At 35.1% G+C, this 14,447-nt stretch overlaps 1 pseudogene; it reads left to right on the forward strand.

Annotated features, from left to right (window-relative positions):
• The first annotated feature begins 914 nt into the window (after positions 1-914).
• On the forward strand, positions 915-4,585 carry LOC149170903 (chaperonin 60 subunit beta 2, chloroplastic-like; annotated as a pseudogene).
• Positions 4,586-14,447: the final 9,862 nt, after the last annotated feature.

The raw sequence follows: 14,447 nt of genomic DNA on the forward strand, positions 1-14,447 counted from the left end.
AATCGGCACAAACATGATTGATAGATTGGAGTCACCCCCTTTCCTAAATGTCCACTTTAATAAGTCCAAAATATCTTGGATTTGAGATGCTTACATTTCCGGAATCGTCATTCCCATTGCTGAGACCTCATGGGTCTTCTGGTACAATAGTGTCAATGATTAACTCTCACTGTTCTTTATTTTAGGATGGGGTCCTTTCCATAGGTTCAAAAGTGGGAGTGCTCTTTCATTAGCATGTAAGCTAGTTTTATTCCACCAGAATTATTGGTTCAACATCTAATTTGATCTCTTCTTACAGAAAATTTTGAGTATGGCCTGATGAAATTTCCTTAAAGTTGTTGCCGATTTATAAGAACCTTTCATGCAATAACTTAGAAATTAATTTTTAGTTTCTAGTAGTGATACATTTTTTATCTAGAGTTATTTACAGTCTGAGTGAGGTGGGAATATCCTTCAATATATGGTTCTTGCGTATAAAGGATTGTTTATGTATAGTAGTGATGAATTAAATCTAGATGGCCAATTGGATGCAATTTAAAACATGGATGCTAGAGGTAAAATATTGAAATTAAAAATTACACAACCTCAAGCTTGGTGACTACACTTTAGCTTGGCAACCTTGGGGCGCATATCAAAACTCGATTCATATTGTTCTATTATAGTATTAATTTAGCCACCTTTTCTTTGTTTTTGCAAAACAAGAGTGAAAGTATAAAAGCCTGTCTTATTTAAGATGGGGATGGTGGATGGATTTATCTTAGGTTGTGTCTGTTGTGATGCTACAAAGTTTTCCAAAAGCCTCAATAGATATTTAGTGTGTTAGTTACAGGTGCTTAATGTTACTTTGGCATTCATGTTTGTGAAATAATAGCTAATATGAAGATATTGTAATTCTCTATTCAAAATAAGGGAAGATGGCCTATGTTATGGGTAGTATGACAGCAGTTGCCACTTTTGTCTCCCTAGGTAACATTGGAAAGGAGAGGAAGTTGGGTGCAACATATGAAAAAAATGCTAGGCAATTCTCTTCTCTTGTTTCTTTTTGACCCATCTCCTTTAATTTCTTAAGCAGAAGGCAGACCACAAGATTATGTAGCACAGACCAGGTAGTCAATCCAAGATCTATGGCAAAGGAGTTGTACTTCAACCAAGATGGGTCAACAACAAAAAAATTGTAGGTCAGAGAAAAAAACTCCATCTAAAGGAACGTTATTTTCGCATAAAACTTTACTGTGGTAGATCTTTCTTTGTCCATATACATTTGATGTTAATGTGTGGTTTGTATGTAGATTTAGTATGACATATATTCTAGCATTTTATTGTGCATCTAGTGAAATTATTTTCAAATTGTCTTGTAGGAAAGTGTCAACAATCTTGCTATCTTTTTAGAGTCACCCTTGGACCGAAGGGCAGCAATTCTTTTTTGGAGAGAAATTATGGTTCTCCGAAGATCATCAATGATGGTGTGACAATAGCTAAGGACGTAAATTATAGATGTGGGTTGTAAATTTTTTATATTCTATATTAGTTTTCCTTGCCTAAATGTCTTACTATCTTATACCTTGGAGGAAAAATTCTCAGAGGTCATAGACAACATATTGCTCCTTTGATGATCTACCTGGTCTATGAAGTAGCCATAGTAGAGTAATGAATCAAGCTTTAAACAATTGAAAATAAAGACTTGTGTGTTATATGTTGATGAGCCAAGGTAAATGTTATTACTAGTCTAGTTAATGCATTTCAATGTTGCACTATGCTTTTGACAGGTTGAATTAAAGGACCGAGTTGAAAATAGTTTGGCAAAGTTGGTAAGACAGTATGCAACAAACATAAATGATTTAGCAAGTGATTGAACTACCACATATGTTGTACTTGTGCAAGGTTTAATATATAAAGGTGTAAAAGTAATTTATTTATCCCTACTACTTGCTTAAGTATTTATTCATTTTTATAGGTCCTTATGGTGGTTGTTGTTTATTTATTTTGTTTCTCAATTTTCAATGCTTCAGTAGGATCAAGATAGTATCTAAGTTGGAAAATAGCCTTGTTGAAGATGATATTGTGATCGTGTTGTCAATTGGTATGAGCTAGTTCGGAAAAATCCCAACATATAAAGCTTGTTGGTATTTTTAAGATTTGTGAATAAGAATCTGAATGATAAACCTATTCAGGTTGTTGCAGCTAGAGAAAATCCTATTCAAATTAGTAGAGGCCTTGACAAGACAATAAAGGCTCTTTCTTTTAACTCAAAAATTTGTCAAAGGAGGTAAATGCTCACAATTTGAGTAAGTTTTTTCTTATTAGTCTTCTTTCTTCTTGACTTAGTCTACGGTTGAGGTTCACTTTCATTAGGGGAATAGTTGATTCAAAAATGTCAGCTAGATTTTCTTAAAGACTCCAGGGTAGAACGTTGAAGAGTTACTTGTGAAACATCTAGGACGGATGTTATCTGTAAGAGAGTGTACATGCTAAAACTTAAGACCCTATAATCGACATTGTTCTCCATGTTCAAGATAGTGAATTAGCATATGTTACTATAGTAAGTGTTGGGAATAATTATGAAATAGGAAACATGATAGCAGAGGCTGTGAGTAAAGTTGGAAGGAAAGGTGTTGTGACACTTGTAGAGGGGAAAAGTGCAAAAAAAAATTGTATGTCAAATTTGATCATGGATATATTTTTGTGTACTTTGTGACAAGCAATGAGAAGATGTCTGTGGAGTATGAAAATTGCAAGGTAATTGATTTGAATTTAAAGCTTCTTGTTTCTTTTTGTGTTGTTATTTGTTAGTGCTCCTTGTAATGAAAAGAGAGTGGATAGAAATTATGTGTAACATTTTTAGAATAAACTCTCATTTGAGTTGTGGAATTGTTTCCCAAGTACCTCCATCCATCATATATTCATGGTACATCCTCTTGGTTCAATTTGGGTTGGTGTTGGTTTTATACGGAATTTTAAAATTTGTGGCTTATGAACCTTCTGTTATTTCTCGAATCTGCACAATATTGGATTTAGAATATTGATCAGAAGAAATGTGACCACTACTAAGCATGGGAAGAGGGTTTCTAAATTTCTATTTATTTGCACTTTATTTTTAAAATTCATTGATCAGGAATTTGGAAATGTAGTGGTTGATAAAAATATGACAACTACAAGAGACTTTATCACAATATTGGAAGAGGCCATCCATGGGGGGTATCCTACATTGATAATTTTTGAGTGAATTGAACAAGAAGCCTTGGCTACTCTTGTTGTGAACAACTTCTATGGTGCATTGAAGGTTAGTACTTTGAATGCTCCTAGATTTGGAGAGAGGAAAAGCCAATATTTGGATGATGTTGCTATATTGACTCGAGGTATTTTTCAAGTTTAGCTACATTAAGGACTTACATGCACTAAGAGCTTAAGTATAAAAGTAAATGTGTATATAAGTAGTCTTATATCATTTTTCATGGAAACAATCTTTATTTGGTATGGGTTTTCTCTACAAGTTCAAGTTTTCATGTTCATAGGATAAATCACACTAAGTGAGAGGTATTGAGAATAAAACCTCTCCATTGTTTCTATATTCATGAGTTTCTAATATATTATGTAGATACTATTTTGTTTATTCTTTCTCTGTGCAGGTGCTATTATCAGGGATGAAGTTGGATTTACCCTTGGATAAAGTTGGAAGTCAGGTTTTGGGTACTACTTCCAAGGTGGTACTTACCGAGGATTCAACAACGATAGTTGGTGATGGGAGCACTCAGGAAGTTGTTAATAAAAGAGTGTTTCAAATTAGAAGCTTGATTGAGGTGTGTTATTTCTCTATAACTTAAAAATAGGTTGCTTTATCCAAATGGAGGCTTGAAATTATTGTCTTGTTTTCTCTGTATAGCCACCATATATTTTAAAGTGGCCATCACCTTATGGATAGGAATCTCCTCATTAATATCATTCATGATGATGGTACTAATCTCAAATCTGACTTGTGAGTTGTCAAGGCAGGAGTGTGGAAAACAACAATTTTGATGCATTGTTTATAATTTGAATATATGTGCCTCTAAAAGAACATGAAACAATAATTACAAACATTAAATTTAAATAACTTAAGGTTTCTTTAATATCATTTTATGTTTTACTTGATAGTTAACTTCCCTATCAACTTGTTTTATTAAGGATTTTCACCAATGATATCATTCTCACTTTCTTTGTAGGTTACAAAACAAGACTACAAGAAAGAAAAATTGAATGAAAGAATTACCAAGATTTCTAGTGGAGTTGTTGTTATCCAGGTAAGGTTTGGCATGGTTGAATTAATGGTAGCTATTTGTAACAATTCCTTGTTATTGGAATTATAGCAATCTGAATCTAGTTGATGGATGTTGGTGACTTCATTTCAATGTATATTTTTCTAAAGTAAGAATGGAGGGTATATGATAGTGTTCATAATTGTTGATAGGTGGGAGCACAAACAAAGACACAGTTGAAGGAAAATAATTTAAGAGTGTAAGATGCATTGAATGCAACAAAGATATGCATGCAGAACATTATGCATAATCAATTACAGAATCCGATTCATATTTGCAAAAACATGTTGTGATCTAAAATAAAGGTGAATTGAATCTTATCATGAATGGAGCTGCTATTATATCATAGGGGTGTAGGAAACAAGTTCTTGTAGCTTGGACTTATTTGGAGTGATGAATTCAATTGTTGCTATGTGGGATTGGTGTTTGCAACAATTTCAAGCTAAGAATCATGTCCAACAACATAAGGATCTATGTTTTTAGTAATTAACAGTGGTCGGGAGGATGTATTATGTTTCACGTTAGCTTTCCAAGCTAAGCACAGTGTTGGTCTTTCGAATAGATCTCACATTCCTATTTATGGTCAAAGTATGGTGGAGAGAGGGTCGATTGCCCAAGAATGAGAGAGAGATTGGTTTGATTGATTTGGCTACTTGGAACTTGGAAGTGTATCCTTGCTATGAAATTGTTTGAAGGGGAATTCCCTTGTAGGGGCTATTACAACATCGACTTTCTTTAGTGTAGCATGTTGTCAAGGTGTTGGTAGTCTTTTTTCTTCCCACCCATTCCAGCTCTCTTGTTTTTTATCTTCAAAAGTGTTTGGATGATAGTCAACTTGTTTAGATAGAACATGGATGTGAGTAGAGAAGGTTGTGATTTGGTGAGATTCCTTATTTGGAGTTGGAGGACAAGGTAGTTGTATCTCTTTTGGGCTCATCATATAAGTAGACAGGGCATTTAGTGGTTTGATTTTCTCTCGAGTATAAATTGAGAGAAGGATAATAAAAATAGATTAAAGATGTTAATTATAGATGAAACATTATGTAATGTACCCTAATATTGGTAGAAAAATCATTGTTTTGGTTTGTGTCCTCATGTGATAGAAACTTTCATTCTCTACCCATTATCTATATTTGACTCCCTATTATCTTTCCTCTATGCTCCTCTTTTATCTAATCTCTATATATCTATAGAACTTGAAGGCAATTTTCTAATTATCATTGGGTGGTTTGTTGGGAAGTTAGGGCCAATGCGATATTTCATTTTCTTTTTCTTAATTTAATTATCAAATCCAATTACAAATCAATTAATGGGTGGCTTGAATTGCTTGATTGGCCATTTGAGTCTATGTATTGTTCGTTTTGAGGATGTGATTAGCCTCCAAACTGTCAAATGACATGAACAATATCTTTCGCTCTACTCACATTTATTTCAATTTGGATACTGGAAGCTTGAGAGATACTAGTGAGATGGTAGATTATAATTTGAGGAGTCCCAAACATTGCAATGTTTTCTGCAGTAACATTTCTCAATAATGGCACTCCTTTTAGAAGGGTTGATTATTTTGCCATATTATTTTTTGTTTCACTAATATTCCATGAATATTTCAACAATGTGCGTACATTTGCAATATATATGACTCTTTGTGAGCTTGAGAGGCCCTAGTTACCTTTTGAGTCCAATGAATGATAATGCATGCATCCTTTGACTATAGATCCACTTGCTAATATCACTATTTTATGGGTTATTTTGGGAGGATTGGTTGTCTTGAGTTGTTCTTGATTTATGATGCCTTGATTTTGAGATATTGGTTTAATATTCCAAGTTGATATCCACTTTTTGTCGCTTTGAGTTAGATTTCTGCTACAAATTTATCTGTGAAATTTATAATGATAGTTTATGTTGTCAAATTAATAGTATATTTTTATATGCTTTTCAATGAGACTTCAAATTTACAAAGTATTTTAACAAATTTGAACCCTAGTGGCTCTTGGGAAGGTTTTCCATTGTCTCCTTAGCAACTCTTCCACTTACTTTAGGCCAATGCTTTTCTTACTTTGAATTATTATGTGAAATGGGCATTTTAAATCAATGTCTAGATGGACTATGTTAGATCTATTTTTGTACATATACTTCATTGTAAATGGGTTGAAATTTAGGTTGCAATTATTATGTAAGATGGGCAATTTAAATCAATATCTTGGGTGATTAGGAAAATTTCATTCACCTGCAGCATATAGTATGTTGGCAATATGGAAACAAGGTTGTTAGTAGGTTTTGTGGATGATTGATATTATTGGTCCTTTCGTGCTCAAATTCATTCTTGTGCTAATAATATGGCATTGTAGAAATACATTGAATGGACTCCACAAGTTGTGTGGGTCATGCTGCAGGGTGTGACATTCAGGTAACTCCCTTGAGTTATTTTAGTAAGTTAAAAATAGGGTCTACATGATTATATTTTTTATAAAGATTATAGATCATGTGTTAAGATTTATTTATTTATTTATTTTTTAAATCAATGCCTATAAAGGTAATTTTAAGGATTGCCATAACTCTTCACATAATTCTTTAAAGTGTGCTACCGAGCACCTACCTTACAAGAAGGAGGTTGGTGGTTCGATTCCACTGTGCCCTAACATGAATTAATCAACAATTTTGTAGTTTGTTTTTAATTAAATAATTTTTATGTCGATTTATTTCAATAGTGAGATATTTTTGGATTCATTGTTTTATATTGTGTCTAGAGAGACAAAAGTGATCTTTAAATAAAAATTTTATTGTCTCCAGACAGACAATCGCTAGTATTAAAGACATATTGTTTCTAATCCCGAGTGTTGTCATTAGAGAGACAAAAGTGAAATTGTCTCCTAAGAGACAATAATACTTCTGTTATATATTGTCTTTATAGAGACATGTTGTTAAGACAACAATTTTTTAGAAACCCCCTTAAAGACAATACACAACGTTTTTTTGTCTCAAATTAAGACAATTTACTCAAAAATTATCTCAAATATTATTTTAAAACCCCAGTGAATTATAAACATGTAGAAAGCGTTAATTAGCGTAGGAAGAGATTTCTCGTTCTTTATGTTGTTTTTATTTTCTTCTTTATAAGTCGCATGCAAGATGTTAGGGGCAGCCAATACAATGTAAAATCAGGGCAAGAGGGGTCAAATACGATGTAAGAGGGTGGTCAAACTAGAGTGACCGCATCATTCTTGTTTATTTGAGACCTGCTTGTGCTTTCTTCCATATGGTTTTTGTCCATCCTCTACACTTATGTTTTGTCGAGAGCCATGAGAATTACGAGAGTGCGGAGAGTTCGTAGGGACGTTGTCGTCATGGCTGTAAGGATGTTGCCAATGGTTGCTAACAACCGTCGCCAGGAGGACGAGGATGTCGGCATATAAAGAAAGGAGGACACAACTGAGACCAAGTCAAAGGCGGCTGGAAACGAAAATAGTTTGACCCCCGAGTAGAGCCACTAGCCGACGCCAACTCAGATGGGGTCCAGTTGGCTTAGTCGGGCCTCAAAGTCGATGGGCCAACTGTAGAGAAAGAATAAGGGGTGGATAGGAGCCATAGCGCCGACCCCTGACTAAGTTGGTGCCCAGCCCAAACATACTTGAACCAGACCAACCTGGAATGTAGTTGGGACAAAATCACCGGTGGGTCCCAAAATCATCAATGTTGTGGGTCTGATCTTTGACTGCCACCGAATTGAGTGGATGTTGGATTGGAGGACTGCCATGGACATGAAGCCAAGTAGGGATTGAAATACTATTGAGAAATTCGTTGCCATCAAAAATTGGGAGAGTTTCTTATGCATCGCGGTTATGCATAAGTGATGGAAGGGTTCACGCATGAATGTGATTCCTGCGATGTTCTGGTAGGGCCGACATGGTTAATATTTTGAGATTCATAGGTTTGTGAGTTTGTTGCTGCAAATAAAAGGCCGAGAGAGCTAACATCATGGGCCCTTAACCCACAGGCTTCCAAAGTTGAACCGTCTAGGGATCAAATTTGACAGACGCCAGAATCAATATTCAATCACTTTAAAAGGCATAAAAAGTACTTTCAAACATAGTTGAATTATTGGACGGTTACAAGTGTAGTAACATGACCTTTGCTACAAGTACCTTTAGAATTTCAGAAGCTAAGCAACATTTTGTTCATTTATTATTCCATTCCTTTCATAAAATGGGGAGCTTAGAGGGTCGAGAGTTAAAGAAGTAACGCTTGACAAAATGTATGTTGCTAGCCAAACGAGTAGATATTCTCATTTTAAATTTAAGTAATTACTAAACTATTGGGTTTGATTTTTCTGATTTGTTACTTAAAATGTTTTAAAAGAATTTAAGAATGATATTTTTTTTCAAATACGAACGATTACATTATTAAACTTGAGTTTTTGTTATATGATTCGTAACTTTAAAATATTATATTTCAAAAATAAAATAATTCAAAAAAATTAGGAATGTTAGTTTTTAAAATAATTTAAAAAAAATTGCGCTCTACAGGTCTCCGTAGCGGCTAGGGAAGGGATTTTGCTTACCCATCTTTTTGTTTTGCAGATCTTCCCATAGACCTTCGCTCAATGATGAATTTCTGTGAACCTACGGTGAAATCAATCTCTCTTGAAAGAATGGCGATTGAATCTACAATTTCTTCGGTTCAGGCAACTCAAGCCAAGGAGAAGTCAGTTAGTCCTGAAGGAATGGCAGGTGGTTTTGATAGCTCTTCTTTTCAGGGTGTTCAAGCTAGGGTTTCTTACAATGACATATTGAAAGCTAGATTTGTTCTCCTGATAGTTCAAGAAGCTCATGTTGTTGATGTTCCCATGGGGATGAAGCCTTTAGTTGTGCAAAATATCTTTCAAAATAAAGTTTTGTTTATAGGTTTAATGGGTTTTGGCCATAGTTGGTTTATCTCCATAAGTGGAATTTTGATTCTTGGAAACCTCTATTGTCTAATGATCTAAATATTTACCCTTTGCCTCAGGATTTTATTATTGTTTCCTTTAATAATACTGAGTATATGAATAGTATTTGGCCTTTTGGGCCCTAGTTTGGGGGTAGTGTTGGTCTCTCCTTGCAGCCCTAGTCCGCATCATTTGAGTTGGTTATGGTTTTAGTCTCCTCGTCTCTAGCTTGGGTAAGCGTCTTGAAGCTTCCCTTGCATCTTTGGAATCTCCCTTTGTTAACTTTTATTGGAAATTAAATAGGGAAATTTTATTGCAATAGTTCAAAAACTGAGCATTTCCTCAAGACCTGTGCTCAAATATGCATGGAGAAGGATTTTAATAAAGGTTTTCCTAGTGAGAGAAACTTAACAACTAGAGATTATGTATGGGTTCAAAATATTGACTATGAAATTTTTTCGTTTCAATGTTAAGTGTGCTATGAAATAGAGCATGTTATCAAGAATTGCCCCAAGCAATTGCATAATAATAGTCTGAGCAAATAGTCAAAGGCCCAAATGGTGGGAGGGTGCTCAGACAGAGCACTACACTATATTCAAGGAAGAAGAGACCCATTACAAGGAGGAACTAAAAGGAAATCAGGAGGAATTGCATGTCAAAGAGTAATCACCAAAGGAAGAACAAGGTAGTCAGGAAGAAACACATGTCATAGAAGATCCACCAAATTAAGAAATAGAGGAGGACCAAGCCCAACAAAACCTTGTGAATTTTGGATCATGCATTGATCTCTCATGAAACAAGAATAGAAATTCAATTTCTTGGGCTAATAGGACATATGGAAAAAGTGATAAAGATGATAAAGATGACTCTCATAAGAGAAAATCAGTTCCACCAGAAAGCACATGATGGATTCTGTTAGAAAATTATATATTACGGAGCAATGGAACACATAAAATATTGCAGAAATATAAACACAGAAAACGCACAAAACAAGAGAGACACAGATATATGTGGTTCACCCAGTTTGGGCTACGTCCACCCTGAATAGCCAGTCCTTCCTTTCTATTATCCAGCAAAATGAAGAGACACAACCTATAGCAAATCCATTGTAATATCCTCTGTTTTCTCTCACAGTATCACCTCTCTGTTTCTCGCTCACAGAATACACATCTATCGCACAGCCTCAAATACAATACCCTCATACAAAGAGAGGGGTTGCCTTCTAGGGCAAAAAACCCTAAACTAAACATAAGTTCTACCGTCAGATCATCCACCTAATGAACGACCCAGATTGACTAGAAATTACTATACTTTTACAAGGCAATTTTACAGCTATTTTTAGCTTCGGGGGCGCTGCCCCCGAAACCCCCCCCCCCCCCAAGGGGGGGCTCCCAAAGGTCGCAGCCGCTCCCCCCGTGGACCCCCCCTGCAGCGAATATTTTACGGGTTGCCCATTTCGAACTGGGGTCCTATGTGGCGATACCTTTGAATATAGAAGATAATCAGGCTCCACACCCAACAGATTCATGTTGGGAAAAGTGTAAAAACGTCTCACCAAGAAAGATAAGAAGTTAGCCAAATTCAAATCAATAAGAAGTAAGAACTGAAAAGCAAATGTCTTTGGATCTTGGGAGTATTTTAGAAAAACTATAGTTATAAAGGGAATACATTTTTTGTATTATGGAGTTCTCACTTGAGGGTTTGGATTGAGTCACCATGCTCAATACCAAACCCATAAATGATATTGACAACTCAGAAGAGATGTAATGGTTATGGGCCGGATCCCAAGCTTCTTTTTGATAAAACTCTCCTATTTGTTTCATTAAAAATTTTAAATAAATAAATAAAAATTATAAAAACTTTAAGTCTTTCTTTTCTCAGTTAAATTTCTATTGTTAATTCATAAAATTACAAGTGTCATGTGCTCTTATTGTCTCTAGGATGCCACATGGAAAATTGGACCATAGATAGAATAATTGTTTGACATTCAGAGTCCAAAAATGGGTTGCAAAAAGGAGCACCTTACAAACATAAAGATTAGTTGTCCCTTTGTGGGTAGCTAGCCAAAAGAAAACCAAAAACATGGTCGGGAGTTTGAAAATATATTCCAGGAACTAATAACAATGGCTTAAAAAAGAATGATGTTGTTCCATGAGTGGGAATCCAGTGTTTAGAACTCCCATAAAAATAACCAAGATTCTCGATATATTGAACAAAGAAATCGTTGAGAAGAACATGAATCATGAAGATAAAAATGTGTTAAGATCTATGGGCTGGTATGCATCCTTACAATGTGGTGTCACCGTCGAACTAGGAGGGGAGCCTATTTCAAGGCACTCCATACGTCCTTCCATGCCCATCAACATCATCTTCAGCGCTTCCAACTTGTGTATGGCATTGTCCTAAGCATCCCTTTGATTGAACAAAACCTTCCCCAATAGAAATTTAACATGCTAATGAAAATAAAAAATATAAATAATGTTTCTGATAGCCTCTGGTATTCCCAATATTCAAGATCCAGGTCACAATGTTGTCCACCATCTTGGATTCTTGTATACCATGATATTTGTAGCATACTTCTTCTTTAGTTGCATTGATTTCTACTTGGATTTTCGAAGGAATGGGAATCTAAGAACTATGAGCAAAGGACTCAACTCCAAATCCAGCCCAATTGCCCCAATACTCCCACAACCTCCACCACCCCTTTGATTGCAAGCATGCTAGTGTGTCATGTTCGCTAGCAGAAGAAAAAACTTGCCATGATCGAGTACAGTTAGAGCTGAAGGGAAAATGAAGTGCATGCTAAATAAGATAACATAAGCTAAGTCTGTAATCACATGTGTATGTCCTCCATCATTAATTTATGTTGACGATGGTAGGAGAGAAGCTAGGGAGAAACAACATGATAGAGAACTAGGGAAGAGAGAATTACAATCAAAAGTCATGGCGAGAGGAGGAAATAGGGGGGAGGAGACAAACATGTCAAGAATGGGAAACATAGTTGCCAAATTTGAGATAGTGCTCTCAGTGAAGGCTCTAAAGAAATTAACACAAGTCGAGTTACTAAAGTTCATCATGCAAGAAGGGTCGCAGTGGAACTAATGTTATGTTAATTGCTTATGCCAAGATATTTTCATATTGAGAGGGAGAGAGGTCGAGAACCGTAGCCCAGCGTGTGAAATACACTCTACACCCAATAATGAACACCCCGTCATAACACCCCATCATGGAAAACAAAATCTTATCCTTAAAAAAAAAATTCCTTAGAAAATATATTTTGTTTGCACAAAATAAATAAGCTACTACTAAGCATGATTAGTTTAAATAAAAATGATTACTAACTACTACAACCGAGTTTCATTTCAATATGATTTAAAAATATTCGATGTGAGTTTCATTCTTATGTGATTTAAAAATATTGCTTTAAATATATTTTTAAACAATACTTTTATTAATACTTTTTTGATTATAAACACTATAAAATATACATTCAATCAATAAAATCTTTTATACTTTTAATTATAAACACTATAGAATATACATTCAACCAGTTGAATCTTTTATACTTCTAATTATAAACACTATAAAATATGCATTCAACTAGTTAAATTATAGTGCAACAATAAAAGAAATTTACACTTTTAATTATAAATGTTAAAAAGCCATGCATTCAACGAGTAGAATTATATTTAAACAGAAAGTGAGACATAATTTTGTGATAATGAAACAACATGACTGCCAATTATGCACAAGAATTTAAATTATAATGCAACAATAAAAATATTTTTACACTTTTAATTATGTGTTAAAAGGTCATGCATTCAACGAGTTGAATTATATTTAACAAGGGAAGCTGCGAGGCAGCAAGTCCCTGCATCAAGTTAAAACTAGTCTCCTGTGCGTAAAGGAAACTAAGTTGTGCGTAAAGGAGACTAAGTTGAGCCAACTTGCTACAGGCATCAATAAGTGAAAGCATCTAAGCTTTAATACAGTCATAGGAAACTTCAGTAGCAGAGCAGTCTAAAGGAATGGTCTTCCTGAAAGTATGAAGACCTGTAGCTATCAAGGATAGAACCCTGTGCAGTGAATATTCTTGGTTATATGTGGCATGAGTTTGTGGCACTGCCCTAGGTATAACATCCCAGCATATGCATTAAGTCAGCTTCTAGTGGACAGTGGATATACTGAGATGCAAGTTTCAAGCTTGAAAATGTCGTGCTCACAAATAACATATGAAGCACTAAAGCAATCGCTAAGGCTAAGTACAGGTACTGTGTGAACTGTGATGCATAGTATTGAACTGTTTAATAAGGCCTTAGAGGAGGTCCCACTGGACTAAGGCCAGAGGCTAACCTCCCAAGCAAAGTGTAGGAACAAGGATACAATCAGCAATGGTCAATCATCCAGTTTGCCGCTTGATTCATATTAATATCCCCTTAACATTAAATGAAAGCATATGATTGTTAAATTGGTTAAAGTACTTGTTGATAGATGACCCAACTTCCTTCAAGAAGAATGCTAGCTGGGAGAGAACACAGACCAAAGCAATAGGTGGAGAGCTCTGACATAAAGCTACCTGAAGACCATTGTAGGCCTGCTGGTTGGCTGGCTGTCAGATGAGGATAAAAAATTTCTACTATGGGTTACCCACTTTTGGTGGGTAATAGGACCTATCATGCAATTTGATTCACCAATATTTCTTGAAACAGAAAATCATACATGTTTATATAGCTACAATTCTTATACAATCTTTAAGGATTTGAGGTCTGCATAATGTTGTCATCATAATGACTCAAGTGACTCTCAATTGTATAAGTCAATCCTAACATCCTTCTTTGTTTTATAGAAGAGTATGCCTTAGTGGCATAAGCACAAGCATTATCTGACTCCAGAAATTCTCAAGGAAAGAAAAAGAATGACCATAGAAACATATGATTTTAGGGAGTCTGAAACATTGGCAAGTAAGTAATTACATATTAGATAGATATTGTAGTCAGTATAAGCCTTAAGGTGATCAGAACCAAGAATTTAAAAGAATAGAAGACAAACATGTTAGAACTTTTTCAAAACGACTAAGAGTTGACTATTGTAATCTGTTCCATCATCTGCAAGGATTTCACATAGGCATTAATTCTTTTTGCAAATCCCATCTACCGGTTCCCACTATCCCTCTTAATCTCACTCTCTATCTGCCAGGGGAACTCCACTATCTACAATGAATTTCACAGGGC

The sequence above is a fragment of the Pinus tabuliformis genome, chromosome 4_2, assembly GCF_031772625.1.
Source record: "Pinus tabuliformis cultivar Carrire ecotype Pingquan chromosome 4_2, CPIR1, whole genome shotgun sequence".
NCBI lineage: Eukaryota > Viridiplantae > Streptophyta > Pinopsida > Pinales > Pinaceae > Pinus > Pinus tabuliformis.